This window comes from Python bivittatus, unplaced genomic scaffold (assembly GCF_059951505.1).
Source record: "Python bivittatus isolate LINGU-HERP-01145 unplaced genomic scaffold, Pbiv_v1 ctg000700_np1212, whole genome shotgun sequence".
NCBI classification, from domain to species: domain Eukaryota; kingdom Metazoa; phylum Chordata; class Lepidosauria; order Squamata; family Pythonidae; genus Python; species Python bivittatus.
This window is the reverse complement of record NW_028277098.1, coordinates 84,630,173-84,648,445: the sequence shown is the minus strand read 5'-3', so window position 1 is coordinate 84,648,445 and position 18,273 is coordinate 84,630,173. Positions and strand designations below refer to the sequence as shown.

The 18,273-nt window shown below is 37.3% G+C and overlaps 1 protein-coding gene across 4 annotated transcripts in view; it reads left to right on the top strand.

Annotated features, from left to right (window-relative positions):
- SULF2 (sulfatase 2) overlaps positions 1-18,273 on the top strand; it is a 311,016-nt gene that overhangs the window by 123,800 nt on the left and 168,943 nt on the right. For all 4 annotated transcript variants that reach the window (XM_088154099.1, XM_088154096.1, XM_088154100.1 and 1 more), the window contains exon 4: positions 16,745-16,900. The gene's annotated coding sequence lies outside the window, so the exon portion shown is untranslated. The remainder of the gene's footprint in view (positions 1-16,744; positions 16,901-18,273) is intronic.

Sequence of the window (18,273 nt, the reverse complement as noted above, 5' to 3'; positions counted from 1 at the left end):
GACGTTGACAAACTCTACTTACCAAGGAGCATAGGTGGGCGTGGAATGTTACGAGTACACCAGACAGTTGAAGAAGAAAAAAGGGCATTGGAAGAATATCTGAAGGACAGTGAAGAAGATGCACTGAAGCTAGTATACCATGAAGGCTTACTGAATACTGAAGAAACCAAACTGGCCTACAAGAAAGACCAAATGAAGAATAGAAAAAAGATATGGCAAGGCAAAGAAAGACCAGATGAAGAATAGAAAAGTAGACATGGCCAGTGCACAAAAAACTAGCAGGCAAAGCAGATAATAACAAGACCTGGCAATGGCTAAGAGCAGGAAAGCTAAAGAAAGAGACAGAGGAGCTAATTCTGGCTGCACAAGACCAAGCCTTAAGTACAAATGCATACAAAGCCAGAATCAAGAAGACAGCAACAGGCAGCAAATGCCATCTCTGCAAAGAAGCTGAAGAAACAGTGGACCACCTATTCAACTGCTGCAAGAAGATCGCACAGACTGACTACAAACACTGGCATGACAAAGTAGCAACAACAGTGCATTGGAATATTTGCAAGAAAAACCATTTGCCTGCAAGTAAGAACTGGTGGGACCACAAAACAGACAAAGTAATAGAAAATGAAGAAGCTAAAGTGCTCTGGGACTTTAGAATTCAAACAGACAAGCATCTGCCACATAACACCCCAGACTGACCAATTGTTCATCAGAAAGACAAGTCTGGATCGTGGACATTGGAATTCCTGGAGACAGCAGAACAGAAGAGAAAGAACTGGAGAAAATCACAAAATATAAAGACCTGCAAATAGAAATAGAATGACTGTGGCAAAAGAAGGCAAAAATAGTACCAATAGTTATAGGCGCCTTAGATGTTATCCCAAAATATCTGGAGTACCACTTGAAGACCGTTGGCATTGACGAAATCACCATCAGTCAAATGCAAAAGGCAGCTTTATTTGGAACAGCTTACATCCTGTGATGATACTGTTAACACCATCGAACAACATCTGCCTATCCCAAGTCCTTGGGAAGGACTCAATGGGTGGATAAAAACTGGCTGACCATGCGACCACTAATAATATAATTTATTACAGTTAATGGTGCCCAATTCCCAGTGACTCTGGGCAGTTTACAAATAGTTAAAAACATTTAAAATAAGGAAACAAAACAAATTTGCACTCTTCTGCAACCTCTCCAACCCTCCCCACACCTCCCCCACACACACCTTCCCTCCCCCACCCAGCAGCAGCCGCCTGCCTGCCTGCGACTTACAACTTCCTGCCAGCTTCCCCACTGACTTTGGTTGTGGAAAGTCGGCAGGAAGTTGCCTTGCCTAATGACTGTGGGATTCAGTTAACGATAGCAACCGGGACTGCAGGGATTGCCATCAGTAATTGATGTGGTCGTGCTTTATGACCACATTGCTTAATCACAGAAATTCCAGTCCCAATTGCTATTGTAATTCGATGACTAACTGTAAAACTTTTCAATAAAATATAGTGCTACAATTACATTGAACGCATATAAAAGAATCCATATCAAATTAAGTGGCACATTTGGATTTATTTCTTCAGTTTATAGCACAGGTTATAAGAGTCTTTCAAGTAGAGTTTGAATTAATCTCTTTAGGAACTGCACAACTTTTCTCTTTACTGAAAAACTCAAAGCAGTGGCAACATGAAGCCTCTGACACTTAGGTTGTATAACTTTTCCTGTTCTTCAAAATCCTATGCGTTGAGATTCTCTCATTGAGATACTTGGTTCTTAAAGAAATTAAAGAAATACAATAATATGTACTGAGTTACATGTACTAAGTATAACTAACAACATTATATTTTAAGAATGATGAGGAAAATCAGTGTCACTTAACATGAAATGTTATTTCTTTAATGCAAGGATAAGCAAGCTAGTGTCCTCCAGATATTTTGTACAAATCCAACAATCCCTTGCCTTTGGCCAGATTGTCTAGAGCTGGTGGAACTTGCAGTCCAAAGCATCTGGATGATATTACACTGGTAAAGGTGAAGTATTCTTCAAGTTTATCTAAATTCATGATAATTTCATAAATATGTCTATGCCATTTTCTTGGCAACAATATGGAACTGGTTTGCCACTGAAAGATCTGCACTGGGAGCCAGTTGCATACTGGACAGAATTTAAAATGTTAGTATTGATCTTTAAAATATTAAATGGTTTAGAGCAGTGTTTCTCAACCTTAGCAACTTTAAGAGGTCTGGACTTCAACTCCCAGAATTCCCTAGCCAGCATGGAAGACCTCTTAAGTTGCCAAGGTTGGGAAACACTGGTTTAGAGCCTTACTATTTAAGGGATTGTCTCTCCCATTTATGAAAGGAATTAATGAACCTGTCTAGTTGCTCTGCCGTTGAGGTCCTTTTGAAGATGCTCCAACTTTCTCAATTTTTAAGAAATATATATAAATGCATCTCTTTCACCAGGCTTTTAACTGTTAAGAGAATTTTAGTATTTCTTTTATTCTTAAATTTAATAGGTAGTTTTAGACTTTTATATTCTGTTTTTATTTTAAATTTTGTTAGCTGCTGTCAGAGTGGAAAGATGGGGTTCAAATCAAATAAAGGATAATAAATGACACAGTGTTTGCCACTATTTAGCTGAGAAGAGACAAATTCAGCTAATCAGCTCTGTGTGTTTCCTTCCAGGACATTGCCTTCAACATGAGAGCATTTTTATATACCTGCATCAGTTTCCAAGCGATGAAAAGTTGTAGGCATTCTATTGTTTAATTAGATTCCGTTTTAATAGGAGGAAGCCTTGGAGACCGGTGACATTTCTGTGATATGTTGTTCATATATACATCTATATAGGCCAAGATGAGTGTTCCCAGCGCTACCTCTCCCAATAGATTCCAGTTCTCTGTGGATTTCTGAAATAACCCATACTGCCTCTATTTCCTGCAGATAAGATAGTTCTTACTCCTTCCAGTTCCCCACAAAGTACAAAAAAAATGCTATTAATTTAAGCATACTCTTTATAATGACAAACAAGTGAAAGCGTTAAGGTCCCTAATTTTCATGATAACTCTGTTTAGGTAAGGAAATATCTCTGAAATGATGTCCCAACCAGCTGCCACGGTCAGCTGCAGTTATGTGATTGTTATTTACAATGCTCCCTGTCAGCTTCCCATAAGGAAAGTTAGTGGGGAAGCCAGCTGGAAGTCGCTCCCACTGCTTTTTTGCCCTTGGTCATTCTGTTTCTCTCTTTAGGTAAGGAAATAACGCTGAAATGATGACCCAATGGGTCATGGGCTGTTTAGTTTTATTCCAAATGTCATTTTCTATTTTGTTATCCATTGACCCATTTTGGACAGACCTTTTGGTTGTTTGCAAACTCCTTTCTTACCACTTTGAGTAACATGGCACTATTCTCAAATTGAACATCTCCTTATTCACTTCTGATACAATTAAATAGACATAACAAATGGAAAGGTTGATCTGTCCATTATCCTCAAATGATTTTAACTTGGGATATCCCAGTTTACAGTTTTACATCACATTATCCTTCGAATTTTTCCAATCTAGTTTACATATTTAGTTCACAGATAAAGAATAACATTAAAAAACAAGAACTAAGCATGGTCCAGAATGCACAAAGTGTTAATGTGATTTTTCTTATGGCCAAACAATGAATTTCTGGTAAGGATTAAACGTTCCCTTCTGCCACCATCTCTTGTTCAAAAATTGCACCATCTTAAGACTGTTTGCTTTTGTGTTTTTTAAAATGTCACAAAAAGAATCCTTATGAATATACAAAAGCATGATTTTCTAAATGTTTTCTTTAATTCAAAGTACTTTGTCTCTATATCATATGTTATACATTGCCACTCTATCCAAACACTTCAACAGAATAGTCTGCTAAAATACATGTTACATATCAATATGTAAAGAAGTATATAACTTCATAATCAGAGTGAGTCAGCAAACGCCAGAATTTCTTTGGAGAAATAAGTAAATTTTCTCAAAATGGAAAAATAGTGTCCAGCTATACCTTAAAATATTTTATCTGGAGGGAAAGACATTTCAGAATTTAATTTTACCAAAGTTTTAGATTGCCCAATTTGTGGGATTCCCCAAAGACTTATAAAATAGAAGGGAATATTTATATTATATCCAAATTAAAGCAATCTTGATAGATAGCTGACCATCCTCTACTTGAATGCATCCTTTCTCAACAATGTCTTGAACTGCTGTTACCATTGGGATGTTTTTCCTAACTTTTATTTAGAATTTGCTCTCCTATAATTTAAGACCATTATTCTGGGTCCTATATTCTGGAATGAGCACAAGAGAATAGGTCTTTACCTCTTTCTTAGTGACACCCCTTCAGGCACTTAAAAAGTATAATCATAACTCTTCTCAGTTCTCTTCTCTTGAGGCTAGATATACCCAGTCCTTCACTTTGTTCTTACAAGATTGTTTCAAAGCACCCTGGCTATTTAAGTATGGGGTGGATAACATGTCTATTAGGTGGATCCATAGCTGGTTTAAATATGCTACTCACAGAATATTCATTAATAGTTCCTTACCAAAATGGATGGACCTGTCAAATGGAATGCCATAATGTTCAATCCTGGGCCCAATTCTCCTCAACATTTCAATTAATATCCGGAAGCTTCAGCTGGTGCAAAATGCAGCGGTGCGGGCAGTTATGTGTGCCCCTAGGGCGGTACACGTTACACCTCTGCTCCATGAGCTGCATTGGCTGCCAGTTTACTTCCAGGTCCAATTCAAGGTGCTGGTTTTGACCTTTAAAGCCCTTCATAGCATGGAGCTGGGTTACCTGAGGGACTGTCTCTCCCCGATTACATCTGCCCGTCCCATCAGATCTGGCAGAGAAGTCTGCTGCGGATCCCGTTGGCTAGAGAATTACATTTGGCGGTCCCAGGAGGCAGGCCTTCTCTGCTGTGGCACCCACCATGTGGAATCTTCTTCCCATAGAAGTGAGATTAGCTCCACCCCTCTTAACGTTCCGCAAGTCCCTCAAGACCTGGCTATGTGATCAGGCCTGGGGCTCCCAGGGGACCGGGGAGATTTTGTGATGGCTCCCTTATTGATTTTATCCCTTCTTACTTTGTGTGTTTTTACAGTTTTTTATGTGTAATTGTTTTTATGTATTTATTTTTTTAATTGTTGTATGCCGCTCAGAGTCACCTTGTGTGAGATGGGCGGCTATATAAGTATGATTAAATAAATAGATAGATAGATAGATAGATAGATAGATAGATAGATAGATAGATAGATAGATAAATAAATAAATACTTGGATGAAAAGATGGAGGGAATGCTTATCAGATTTGCAGATGACACAAAATTGGGTGAGACAAAAATACCGTAGAGGACAGAAACAAAATTAAAGAAGTGGGTGGGTGAAAGTGAAAGAATCAAATTCTCATAGCGGAACAAAGTAACCAAGGGATGTAAATCAGTGTCCTTTCTTTCATTATCCAATCCTATCTCTAGTGCTCCACAGCCTTTGTACCTTCCTACTTTGAGATTAGCAAGGTATAGTAGTAGATCTCCTCCAATCAGAATGTTTTTATTTAGGCATTGTTGGCAGCCACAGAGGAATAAAAGTGATGGAAACAAAGGAAACAACAGCAGCTGTAGCTCTTGCTTTGCATTATCCTTTCTCCAATCAGCTGCTGTTTCATGTCTTTCTGTGCTTGAATTTAATCCCAGGAGAGGGATCCAAAGGCATTCCTCTTATCAGATTTTTGGTCACGTATAAGTAGCCAGGGAAGCTTCAGAATGATGGAAAGATGTGTGGGGGAAAAAAATCAAAAATAACACCACCAGCAAAATAGCACTTTCCAGTAACTTAATATTAAAAGTGCCACCATGAGAAATATGAAATAAATTCTCAAGCACTCTGAAAATAAGCTTCTTTCACAGGGGATGAAAATTTCTGAGAAATGGAAAGCCAATTTTTAGCATAGCGTTAATAAAGATACTCAGTTGCTTCTTTTGCATAAGTCTGCTTTCCCCAGTTAAATTACTGGATTTTTCATGTGTAGACTTTTATTAAGAAAGTGTTCTCTCTGTAGGTCCAGCGTTTTTGCAGTTAACTGTCAAAGCTCCAATAAATGCAGCTTGCTCTGTTTCCAGTTTCTAGCTGTGTGATACCTGCAACACCATGACTTTTTTTTTTTTAACCAAGGACAATAATTAATATCAATTACAGATGATGTCTATAAATGTAGAATTGGTTTGTTTACTTGCTGGGGCCTTGAGTGTATGATCCTCTGAGTCTGTCACAGTGGCACAGATTACATGTATAATCTGAGTGTTTTCAAGGGACAAAATTACAGCAGTTAAAGTGAGCCAGAGGGGAGAAAGAGAGAGATGCATTATTAATTGGCATAGTCATTAATGGCTGCAAACAGCCTATAAGAGATACAATGTCAATACTCAAGCACCAGAAGTGATGGTGTGTGTGAGGTAACCTGTGATGGCATTCCCAGCCTCAAATTACTAAACATACAGGCAATTACACACAACTTTATGACTCTGCAGGTGTTAAACTTGCTCCAACATAGTAACAATGTATTCAATTGTAATTTTTAAATTATTTTAAAGGGACAATTATTTTTAAATGACTAATTCCAGGCACAGGAACAGCATAATTGATGACCTCTTAAGAATGTCAGGATTAATTATGGAGAAGCATAGGTATTGTAATGGGCTGTGAGAATAACCTTGGGAGAGAGGAAGAGGAGCCACAATCCAACAACGGTCAGACAAGAGATATCCCAGCCCACAGAAGGAATGGGGTTGGAGAAAGTGTCTCAGAAGGGACTCTCCCCAGTTCTCTGGAAAGTAAAGGCAAGGGAGGGGAGAAGTGCTTTCCGACTTGCAAGTTTCTGCTCCTGCAACATTACAGTAAAGGTAGTGTTAGTACTCATAATTTTGGTTTCATGTCTGGACTACCTTGAAGGGCTGACAGATACTTATAAAAATAACCACGCTTTCCTAATTGCTCTGCCAAATGCAGAGAGGAAATGAATGTTTGTCTCCACCATCTCTACAGTGGCTTAAAATACTGCAGAGTTTTAATATCACCTACAGATTGGTGTATCTATGTCATTTTTCCTATATGGAGAAAATCTCAATGCACCAGCTGCCCAGTTTGAGTGCTTGTACCAAAATAAACTATTATCTGGACTTCGTATATAATGATGTGCCCAGGTTTTCCTGCATGAATTTCAGACTGGAAGAAATTAATATACCATGTGTCCTGCAAACATGGGGGCAGGGGACTTGTGGGACCTGAAGCAGTTAATGTGAAACTTTACTGATATCCTTGAGAAGATAGTGAGACAGTCAAATTGCCTGGATAGTGTTTTGTGAATCTTGTTTTTGATTTCAAAGTGCATTTTATCACAGAATTCTAACCTTTTGAAAATTAACAGGAAACAACAAGTAAGTTCCACTTGCACAGCAATCCATCCTTCCCGTGGAAAAATGGCCAGAGATCTTATCCCAGTTCAGAACTATAAAGTAGAAGTGCAGTTGTTTCTTTTCCTAAATCTCTGCTTGTGCAAACCAAACTTCAAGAGTTCTTTTGAACACTGTCCTCCGGTTTCCCTCCCTTCTATTTTCATAAATGACCTGGTTCATTTTCAGTAACCCTTCGGTGCATCTTGGAGATCAGTAGAGCTCTATCAATTTAGAAATCCAACAATATTTCCATGTAGCTGTTCCATAGCTGAAACCAGGCACACCCTCCTCCTCCTCCTCCTCTCTGTTTAGAAATTCTACTATCTTTGCGTATTCTAGTAGTTTCACAATCCATAACTATTTAATTATAGCCTATTACTCAATTGCAATGCAGAACAGTGAACAGCTGGTCTTGTTCACACACCCTCACTTCCTGAAGTATCCTATGAATGTTTTTATTCAAGGTTTACAAAGGGAGATAATTTATTTCTGGCTGAAGCTGAGCCCTTAGGAACAGCTTATTTATGTCTATATTTCAGTACTGATAGTTAACCTTCTGTACTGAATTATTAAACAAACTCCATGATCGCTTTTTAAATCAAAGTCCCTAATTTCTGTAGCTGTTCTACAGTTAAATGAAATAGTCACAATTCATAATCTCATATAATCACTCACTGTTTCTCATGGTAGCAAAACATGCTTAGAGTTGTATTAAAGAAAAAAAACCATGATAAATGGAAACAGTGAACAAAAAGCTGACTTTTTGTTAATTAGTTGCTTCTCATATGATATCCACTACATCAGTAAGGACCAGCATTGTTAAGGAGCTCTCCTTCTAGCTTCCTGGTATTTCAGCCTACCAATTTGGAGTAAAACAAAGAAACAGAGTGTTATCTGTCAGTTATATTCTGACATGAAAGCAGTTTGAGAACATGGTGTATGAACTCTGAATTCTGTGAGTTGGAATTATGAAGATTTTCTGCAGCCTTCTAGCATTTGATATACTACCCCTTTTGCCTGTGGTGCAATATTCCACCAGGCCCTGATCTACAGAAAGAATAAATAAAATGAATTCTAAAAAAAAATTACTCTAAGCAAGCAAGTGATCATATGCTGAACAAGAAGACAAAAAGATCAATCTACCTAGCACTTGTAATTCAGCTTCTGTTAGAATAGAGATCTATATAACATGCAGTGAAAGAGAGCAACAACAATATTGTATAGGTCTCAGTTATCTAGATGATCAAACGTTTCAGAGATCAGCACGTATCTTATTCCTTATCAGGAAAAGAACAAAGTTGACATTTTGTAATATATGTTTTTGTTGACAAATATATGAGTTACTCATGGTACAATCTCAATACCCAGGAGATGCCCCCAGTTCTACTTTTAGACTTTTGATCTTCCAGGAGGAACAATCTAAGTTACTGCCAGACTTCACTGCAAGCACAGCAATAAATCTCAACTCTCTAGACGCTTTACTCTGTATTCAGGAACCTGCTTACAGCAGAAGCTCACAGATATAACATAGCTAGATAAATTGTTTGATAAACAAAAATGTATAGAAGTAGTTTAGTTTCCCTTTCATTAGGAGAAATGCCATGAAAGAACAGAAAACATAAGCATCCAGGAGAAGCCATGATGATGTCATATGCCGTGACATTACACAAATGATGCAAATTATGTACTTGCATCAGTTATGCCATGATGCCGATGACATGTGTTATTTGCGTTATTTGTCCAATGATGTAATTTGCCTCATTGTCCCTTTGCTCCCCTGTGGACATCCATGATAGAAAATATTAAGAAAATGTAATCTTCAAATAAAAGAACCTACTGTAAAATGCAGAATTGGTCATCAAAAATAGATACAAATTTTAGGAGTGTGCAAACTGTGTCCAATTTGATTTGAAACCATAGATTGATTCAGAAAATCAATCTATTTTTATCCAATTCAGTTCATATGACCAAATTGATTTGGATCAAAACTCCAAATCTGTCGTTATTTGATTAGATTTTAAGTATTAAAATGCATATGCACATATGCAGAAAGCATTTGAAACTGAATATTTGGACAAGCCTAATATTAAATGGCCTGTAAAGCTTGAGTCCATGGCGGTAACTTAAAGAATGAGAAATTCCTCCTGTTGATTACAAAATACTTAGTTATTTCTGCTTCTGAGAAGTCATAGTTCCAGTATCTCTTCTTTCTCCAGATTTTCCAGAGTTCCTGGTATTAGTTTTGTTGACATTTTGCCAGAATGAATGGTCTTTGTTGTTTAGAGAAGATGAGTGATGTCAAGAATTCAGCTGCAGTAACAAAGATCCTTCCCAACTTCCCCCTCCCCTCTGTTTCATCCCATTTTCTCCTCAAGTGTAGCCATGTGGATGTGGGAAAACTTCTATTTGATAACATTAATCCTAGCTCATTAATTATTGATTATTAATAATAATACACTCATTAACAATTATTTGTAACACCAACTAGTAAAACAAGCCAATTTTGTAAACTGTGGTTTTCTGTTTAATTTATTTGCACTAAACTGTTAAGATTAAGCACAATTTATGTGGGATGAGATTACACAGAAAAGTGTGAATAGTTTAGAACAGAAGCAAAGAAATTCCAGAGCCCCTGGTATAGCTAGACCAGAAGAGGACTTTGCCCTATGCATATTTTCCAATGATATTCTGAAATTCTTTTTTATTTTTTAAGAAAATGTTGCTTTTAAAACTTTTTTCTTTTTTAACAGAACAAATAGCCAAGTAGAACAACAGAAAATAATATAAAAATCAAAAATGAGATTGACCAGAAAGTAAATAAATGCTGACTGATGACCCTACATTAGATTAGCTACTCTTTATATAGCTGCAGGCTTGCTAATTCCAGAATAGTCAAAAATCCATGAAGCAGAGCAGTTTTCCTCCTGGAATAACAGCTAGGGGCCAAGTTTAGGGAAAATTTACCCAACACAAATGGCCATCAGTGGGTCAGAAGGGTGAAAAATCAAAGGTTTTACAGCCAGAGCAAAATGGCAGCTGCTAGCCTGACTGACTGAGAGAAAAAATTGCCCCAATCTGTGTAAGACCTTTCTTAATTCTAAAATTAGGAAGTAGGTAGGGTTAGAAATAGAGTAGTACAAGTACTGTATAAATTAGACTTTTACCATAACTTGGAAATATACTGTATATGATTAGATGCCTTAGACTGCTTAATTTTGTTCCAGGAGTGGGGGGGAAATGCTCTTTGTGTTGCAGTTTAAGTATACTGTATGTTAAATTTAAGCTTGGGAGGAGTAATTTGCAATGGAATGCAATGCAGTGCAACTCATGGTTCTCATTTAATATGCTTTAATGTACTTCTAAGCAGAACAATTTTTAAAAATCCAAAAGAGCTCTTTTCGTACTGGGACTCTCATCAAATCGTATGAACCCATAGGCTTCCTCTGTTTACAATAATATTCACATCTTTGATCCTGATTTCTTTTTCAAGCACCCTATTCACAATCCTGTGAATATTAAACCAAAATGGTGAAACCATGGAGAAGGTCCAAAACATACAAGACAAAGTGCTTTCTGATATGTTATCCTTCCACATACAGAGGTTGAAATCTACCCATTGCTATACATCTTCTGGGGTTTCCAATGTACTTGAAAAATAACCTTTTGTGGATTTAATTTCATTTTAAGATAACCGAATACTCATTTAACATTTTCTTAAGATTCTAACCCACTGATTTATTAAAACAGGATATTCCAGCTCATTATTCTAAATTACCTTCAAATTACCCATTATCTATCTTAATACAACTTTTCAACTGCAAATAAAAATTAACTGCAGATTTAAAACTTCAAAGACTTTTTAAAATAATATTAATAATTTAAGTACTTCAGAGGCAGCTAATTAATCAGGCTCAGTTGTACGTTCATGAAATGTAGTTGATTAGGAATGAGGTGATTTAAAGTATTATTGCCTTTTTTGCCTATTAACTAAAAAAATGTTTGCCATTATATTGATCCTCAGATGTTGTGGCTGAAATTCAGATTGTGTGTTGTGTCAGAGAGTACATTTTGTCTGTTTTGAATCTGCTACCAAACTATTAAGCCTGATGTAGGATTTGGGTAAAAATGTTTTTGATTTCCATTTTTATCAATCTTAGTATTTTTATCCTAATCAATCTGGGTTGAATGATTATGCACCCTTTAGCCAACTGCTAAATCAAAATTTAAAATTTTCATATTAACAAAATCAAAGTGTGTCTTTGAGAGATATTATAGGAAGTATGAATTCATTTCTGTTTTAGTATGCTTCCACTCATTAGGATGGTTCATCCAAACCCACTCATGTATTAAACAGTTTTTAATTTTCCAAATTAAAGTTTATGATATCTGGCATAGGCCTCCTCTGGTTAAGGACAGGTTTTGTCCACTGACCACACTGAAATTAGAATACTTGACATTTCTTATACAGTAGGTTGATGGCTGATGGGTTCCAGCTACCTTGGAAAGTATGACATTCCTAACAGGGAGGCATGTGTATGTATGTGTTATGCATATATGTATGATGTGTGCATGTATTATGCTTATGGGAGAGTTTGAGTCTCAGTGATTCATGGTTTATTGCATTATAAATATCACATGAAATCACAATTCAGAATTATAAAAGCTAAGACAATAAAATAAATTTATAGCATAAAACATAAAAACAGTAAAATAAAATCAAAATCATAAAAATAACAGGGATTCTTATGATCATGCTAAAAACACTATTAATCCAAACGAGCAAATAGGTCGTATCCCGTACTTAGATATAAGAAGAGAGATTAAAGTGGTGAAGTAGGAGTAGGGAGGTCCAGGTTCCCGTCCTCTGTTAGGCACAGAAGCCAGCTTGGTGATCTTTGTCCAGTCATTTCTGTCAGCCTAATCAGTTTCGGGCTCTGCAACATGTTGGCTGAAAAACAAAACCACTTGTTGCTTCATTCTTTGGTAGCTTTGCTGTGAGAATTAGGCAAGTTCAGTGCAAAAACAGATGGATCCCACAACCAAGCAGGACAAATGCTAAGAACAACTGCACTAAAATGTAAGTGCATGCAAAATAATATTGCGGTTACTACTACTACTACTACTACTATTACTTTTAAGGATATTTAAATATTCTTTAAATGAATTAGTATCAGATTATTTTGGGGGGGTAGAGAGATGGCCTTGAGGAAAATATTTAGAAGCCATTACAAAAAAAGGGAGGGCATTCCTTGAGCCCTGGAAAAGGAGATAAGATTAGGAAGAGACTGGCTGGCTCCTCCCTGATTCCCTTGGGTATAAGAAGGACAGGAGGAAAAAAACACAATCAGATCTGCAAGATTCTGTTACTATAGACTATCTCAATAAAGCTTAGTTCTAGTCTTCTTGTGGAGTCTGTTTTCTCATATGGACATCCTTGAAAAGTTGACATTTTGAAATTTGAAAAATCGAAATATAATTTCACGAAGAGTGCAGAGTGACAGTATCTTCAGTTAATACCTTTTAAGATCTAGATATGGGCCTATAGCCCTAAGTGCAAAATTATTATTGTATATCAATTGAACACCTATACATCATTTTAAGGAATAAATTGGTGAGTCGGCTTATTAGAATCATTGAATCTAAAAGGCAAGGGCCTTTTAGGCTCAGTGCAGTAATCCAAGTCAAAGCATTCCAGACAGATAGTATCAAGTATTTGATAATAACCAAAAGTGATTATTTTCCAAACTCTAACAGACTTCTTTTTATCAAGATTTATTAAGTTGAAAGGGATAGTGGTACAAGAATTCTAGCAAGTGAACTATTTTCAGTTTAGAAGTAATATACTTTGGTATATAAAGCAGAAATTTGCTGAACCCTTTTCTCACAGCCTTATAGTACACTGGAGAGGTGGCATTTTTCACTTGATAACAGGGAAGGCTACAGCTTGTTCTTTACATAATGGTTGCTTGAATCTTTATCAGTCTAAAACCAACTGTTTCATCATCTCCTTTCTCAAGTCAACTACCTCTTCCCTCCCAGAGCCTATACATTTTCTTTCCCTCTCTTGGGAAAACCACTAGTTGAACACAAATCTCCCATTCCCATATAACAGAGCCTGGACACAGTTCTTCCTATTCACAATCACTTCCTAGAATTCCCCATAGCCCAATCATTGGGGAAGACAAAGTGTGATGTCCAATTTATTGGTAGAGTCTGGCATTTCTTGTTCATGTGGAGCAGACTGGTCAGAGGATTCAGGCTTGGGTGGGATGGGTGGATAAAAAATATCAGATCACCTCCATTCTCCAAGCCCCAAATCATCACCCTCCCTCTTAAAGTCTAAAAAGTCAGTAGACATCTTGAGTAGCTGTGGGGGCTTGGGTTTGTATGTATATTGGGAATGAAACTGACATAGAAACTGAGGTGCATGAATATTGTCTGAAGTAACCTTGACCTTCAGTGTAGGGGTAGCCTTTCAATGAATCAGATAATCCAGAATACATTCCCCCTCCTCCAACAAAGACTGGAAGGTGAAGCAGGTCAGTTGAGCAAAAGTAGCATGGAAGGTATAAACAAACAGCAACTAGGTTAAGACTAGCTGCTACAGGAAAGTGACCAGCAGAAATTTCCAACTGCTTGGAGGAATCTGTGGAAGACAGAAACTTGATGGAAAACCATACACAATCTCCAACTAAAGTGTAGAGCTTTTTCACAATGACAAGCAGCAGCACATTTTTAAGACCCTTGGCAAGATTTAGAACTACTTTGAGAAGTTGTTGCACTCCCTGTTCTTACAGGGATTTTGAGGCCTCATGAATGTAATTCAGCAACAGGCATGAGAGATAACACTACAAACATGAAAAGCTGGTGTGTGGATGGAAGAATAACCAGAATTGCTATATGCAGATTCAGAACAAAGTAAAGGTTATGACCTTTGTTGCCTTCCTGTTATCTGATGTAGCAGCAAAGGTATTGTTCCAGTTTAACATTAGTTCTTTCAATCTCACCATTAGATTATGGGTGATATGCTGAGGACAAATATTCTTAAACATCTACCACTCAGAACAGAGCTTTCCAGAAATGGGCCATTAATTGAACCTCACACACTAAAATCAGATGACTAAACATACCTCTGCACCAGAAGTCATGGTTGGTAAATAATTTAGCAGTTTCTGGTGCACATGAGTGAACATTACAGGGGATGAAGTGAGTCATCTTTTAAAATGATTATTCACTACCAAACTAGTGTTCATACTCTTAACACATGGGAACTTAATAGTAACATCCAAAGAAACAGTATCCCAAGGTCCTTTCAGAGGGAAGAGGAGTTGCACCAAGCCAGCTGGTTTAGTTATTAAAGACTTGGCACATCAGCAAATGTGACAACAGGAGATGTAAGGTTTCACATCTGTTCTGATGCACGGCCACTAAAATGTAGGAGTACAAGATGCGTTGTTTTTAAAATGTCAAAATGTCTAGCAATTTTACTGTGGTGACAGAGTTTCAAGACTTCATCTCTGAGAGTAAGAGGAGTGTACAGACAGCCACTATAGTGCAGTTTTACTTGTTCCCAAGAAAAGGGGAAGTAAAAAATAGGGAGGATCTATCTGAGCCTACACATATGGGTCTTGTTGCTGTTGCAAGCACATTTGTTTATTAAAATCAGGAATGTGCCTTCCTGCCCTCAAAGCCTCAGCAGAGATGGTGAAGAGTGAGTGCAATATGTTCAGTAATCAGAACAGGATGTAAACGTTTCTATCTGTGCATTTTGTATGCATCAGAAGTTCATTGGTCTGTGTGGACAAGGCAAATCTTTTACTGACAAGATTATTGACAATAGCCTTGTCAATAAAATTGGCCATGGCTCTTGAATCCACTAGGCCAAAAGATATCTATCTGAGCCTGTTTAAGAGCAGATAATTTCAGACAGGATAAAATGTTGTCTGGAGTTGTATGCCTTAGCTAGACAGTAAAGTCTTGTAGTAATTTCACCTTTGAAGGAAAGCCATCTAAACCTTGGGGAGCAAACTATTCCATAAGTCTGGGGCAGCCACACAAAAAGCATTCTTCCTAGTCCCTCCCTCAGTGTCTCAGAGGAAGGAATCTGTAACATACCTTCCTATATTGAATGTAGAGGACTGGCAGATGCTTTTTGAAGATCATCCTAAAGTTAAAAAGGACAGAAACCATAAATGTATTTATAAGTAACTACCAGCACTTTGAATTATATCCAAAATCTGTTGATACCAATGTGGTATCTGCAACAGAGATGACAATCTGCTGAACTTTCTGTCATCTATCAGTAGGCAGGCTGCCAGATTTGGCACCAATTACAGTGTTCAAGTAGTCTTCAGAGGCAGCTGCAACTAGAGCACATGGCAGTATTTCAAATGTGAATTGATAAGGGCATCAGTGCCTTCAGCCAAGAATCCTGTTCCACAAATGACCTTATCTGGCACACAAGCTGCAGCTGAACAAAGGCTGTCCTAGTCATTGCCTCCACCTGCTGCCCAAGCAGAAGTTGCAAATCCAGAAGAAACCTCAGATCATGGAAGTGCTCTTTCAGAGGGAGTGCAACCCTGTCCAGGCCAAAGTTAGAGTTAATATGAAGCCTTGTGGCTAAACAGCCACTTCATCTTGCTAGGATTCAGCTTGACCACACTTTGTCCCATCCAGTCCCTAACAACTGACATCAGGTGCAACATCGATAGCATCTTCTGTTCAGCCTGGACAAATACATATATCTTGGTATCATCAACCTACTGGTGATACTTCACTGTTCTTTTTGTACCTTCATATAAATATTAAATAATGCAAGAAGAGGAGCAATCCCTTTGGGATCCCATACAGGAGCAGTCAGGGGCTTGACCTCTCCTCCCCCAGTTACTGACTGGCACTGCCCGCTGTTCCAATTTCCAGAAAATCTTCTTAAAAGATGGTGCTCAGAACATGCAATATGAAATACACATGAAAATAGAATTCATATTTCCAGAGATTTGTAAATTACACTTCTGTTAATGCCAGCCTTACATTTTAATTGTAATTTGCAACCGCATCACGTTACTGGCTCATATTCAGTTTGTAGTCAACTATTATCCAAGTTCTTTTTCATAAATAACTCTTTGAAGCTAGGTATCCCCAATATATCTAAGTGTTTGATTTTTGTTTCCTAAATGAAGAACTTTGTGCTTGTTTCTGTTAAGTATCATTCCATTACTTTCAGCCCACTGATTTACTTTATCAAGATCATTTTTAATTTTATTTCTGTTTTAGGTCATTAGCTATCCCACCCAACTTTGTGTCATCTGGAATTTGATCCATATTCCCTCTACCTCTTCACCCAAGTCATTAGTAAAAAATACAGAAGAATAGAAGACCCAGAACTAAACTGTGTGGAGCTTCAGCCAGTACAATCTTCATATGTTGGAGGTATGTTCAAAATACAACTTTGGTTAATGTGATATGATAATGTGCTATAATCACTTTTTTGGAAACTATTTTACACATTAACTGAATAATGAATATGAATTGCAGATGAGTATGTAACAGTAATTTAGTCTTTTGGGGCATCTCCCCCTTTTTTGCATTTAAAATAAATTTAATACTTCTTGTGTCTTGACAGCTCATGTGATGATACTATGGGCTTCACTAACTAGCTTTGCCCTTGCTGCTTATTTACTAGCTATGTGAGAGAATGTACTTCAGTTATGACCATAGAATTTTACTGTGCAAGGAAAATTTAGTCCCATTAGGCCTAAATGAATTGGCACAGGAGAAAGCAAAATTGTATTCTTCTAATCGTATTCTTCACCACTGGATGGAATTTGGAAGCATAGCATAATGGTGCCTTTCTTGTCGGATAAATCCTTAAGGAAGAGCTTCTATTGCAATTTGTGGCCTTTAACACATCTCCCCTACACTACTCATCTGTCAGTACTGGTGGCTTGGGATGAAGAGTCATGAGGATGCAGCTTTGCTTCTCTTTTCTACCTGCTGCTTCTAGGGCTGGTGTGGAAATTCTGAACATGTGTCCAAAGTCAGTGTTAGAATGGGGATAGACAAGCCAGTTGATAAGAGCTCCCTATTATTCATGGGATGACTGTACCTATGAAAATTCAGGCAAAGGTTTCAGTACATCTTTAATTCTGACGCTTAATGTTATAAACTGTTTGAAAACAGGTTATGCAAACTAATACAGATGCAAACAAGGTTAAGTCTTAATATAAACCTCAAGGCCCTTCAGAATAGTGGGTACAAGAAACAGAGTCTCTTTTAACAGTGACTCCGTTTCTAGTTCCCTCTGGAAGGTCATATGCAGGACATGGTCCTGTCAAGAGTTGTCTTTAAAAAGAATCATAAAAGCTTTTGTGTTTTGTTTTTTGCTTTGTTGAGGTTTTATTTAGTGGGATTTAATCTGCTGTTGTTTTCAGTTTAGTTGGGAATTTTTCTATTTATAAGTTTTATTTTTCTAAGCTGCTTTGAGAAGTCTTTGCCTTGAAAAGTGGTACATGGGTTATCTGAAGTTTGTAAAAGAGAGAAATGTTTTAAAAAGGTGCCTTCCAACTTCAGCCTGAGGATTTTGACACTTCCGTTGGCTGCCTGTATCATATCTAAACCATATTATTGCTACAGATTTGTCATACATTAGTAGGAATGCTTACCATGTAAATATGAATGGACATGTTAGATAGTTATCTTGTTGCTCACTAACACCAAAATCTTCTGAATGGCATTATTTCATAAGCACTTTTATCTTTTTATTATAGAGCCAAATTTTCACTCTCACAGAGGCTGACATACCT